The sequence below is a fragment of the Amphimedon queenslandica genome, unplaced genomic scaffold (genome assembly GCF_000090795.2).
Source record: "Amphimedon queenslandica unplaced genomic scaffold, v1.1 AMPQUscaffold_6954_Cont21091, whole genome shotgun sequence".
NCBI classification, from domain to species: Eukaryota; Metazoa; Porifera; class Demospongiae; order Haplosclerida; family Niphatidae; genus Amphimedon; species Amphimedon queenslandica.
In genome coordinates, this window is record NW_003552758.1 from 1 (window position 1) to 1,978 (window position 1,978).

The 1,978-nt window shown below is 32.6% G+C and overlaps 1 long non-coding RNA gene across 1 annotated transcript; it reads left to right on the top strand.

The window, feature by feature from the left end:
- The first annotated feature begins 719 nt into the window (after positions 1 to 719).
- Positions 720 to 1,879, top strand: LOC109591889 (uncharacterized). The gene is made up of 3 exons (XR_002190059.1): positions 720 to 774; positions 1,096 to 1,181; positions 1,768 to 1,879. It is a non-coding gene; the product is annotated as an uncharacterized LOC109591889 (long non-coding RNA).
- The last annotated feature ends 99 nt before the right edge of the window (positions 1,880 to 1,978 follow it).

Consider the following 1,978-nt stretch of genomic DNA (forward strand, 5'->3'; position numbering starts at 1 on the left):
CCAGCAAGACCTCAAAATGGTGTGTACATATAGATATACTGTATCATGTGATAGTCACATGACTTTTATTAATAGTTGAAGGTATGACTGGAGGAGGAGGAGGCCCTGGGGCTGCCAAAGGAGGCGTGTCACACAAGATTCAACAGCTCCTGAACACATTAAAGAGACCCAAGAAGAACCGGAGACCTATTGAGGAATATTTCAGAGACGAAGATATAGCAGGTTAGTGATCTAGTGTTGAGTACATGTACATGTACATCTGAGAATGGAATAATAAATCCAACAATAGCATTTGATTGTCATGAAATACATGTACCTTTGTGCTAGTGTTCTTGATTATGACTTTAAAAATTATTATTATTATTATTATTATTATTATTATTATTATTATTATTATTATTATTTTTTTTTTTTTTTTTTTTTTTTTGTTTGTAGAGGCTAGACCTGCTGAAGATCCTTCAGCTCCCAGACCTGTTGGCCCAACAATGCAGCCTGTGTCTGGCGTACCACTGGAGGTAATGCAGACATCACAAAAATAAACTTTTTTCTCTATCACACACATTTTGCTTCATTTCTATTACTCACTACCATTATTCCATTATTATAATTCTCACTACATTTGGTAAATTATATTATTAATATTTCTTAGAGTCGTCAAGATTGGCACCGTAATCTTGAAGCTGCCATACAGCATCATAGCTCCACACTTGGGAAGCATCCCTGCTATATCTGTCGTTGATAGTCACGGAAAGGCATCAGTTGCTTGCACTTATAGTACGATAACACTTCAATTTATATGCACATGTACAATCATGTACTGGTATATTGTAACTACATGTATTTGCATGTATGCATCATTTATGTACATATTAATTGTCCCCTATCTTGTTTACATGTAGTTCTATATTTACTACCAAAAGTGTTACTACAGTATCTACTCTTATTTCTTTTCTCCCTTATAATTTTACTTTACATCTGTCATGTGTGTCATTCCCACTCACTCTCCTCCTCCTCTTATTATTATTATTATTTTATTATTATTATTATTATTATCATTATTATTATTATCATTATTATTATTGCTATTATTATTAGGTAAACTGGCTCTCAGGTCACAGAAAGTGGCTCATTTCTTGCTCAACAAGTTAGGAGGTGGTAAACAAATCCAACCTGGTGACAGAGTAAGTGTGTACTGTACATACACAGGTACATTCCTAGCATTTAAGTTGTATTGTAGACTAATGTGTACATCATTTTTTATTTATCTTCAATTCTTCATAATTACAGTGCATGCATTCATCTACAATGTATATGTACATGTACATGTACATGTACATGTACATGTACATGTACATGTATATGTATAATATTTCTGTAGAATATGTGTATGTATTATATACTCAAGGCTATCATATATAGTACAGTTCCAGTTTAAATATACATGTATATATACATTTATGTCTTACAATATATCATTTTTAAAGTTTAGTAGTAATAGTTGTATCAGTCCACCTGTTGCTTTTGTTCTATGCAGCATGTGTGTGTGTATCTTTGTATTTGTGTGTGTGTTGTATGATGTTATGAATATAATATGCAGATTCATGCTGTTGGTTTAGTCACATCCAGTTAGTTCTATTACCTTAAATGCATGTACATGTATGTGTCACATGACATCAAACACTATAGTCATATGATATTATTAGAAATTTAGAATCAGATTTTATTATTTAAACATACCAGTAATATGTTACTCTATGCTATGGTTAGGTTGCTCTTGTGTTCAGAAATGATGAAGCTGCTACTTTTGCTAGTGCTTTCTGGGGTTGTCTGTATGCTGCTATCATACCAGTTGCAATTCATCCTCCTTTATCAAGAGATGTAAGATCACTCCCTCTCTTTCTCTTTAATATTTTGATTGCTAATAAATTCGTCTGCTAATTTCACCCATTGATGTTTATTGATTTTGTGACTGACAAAT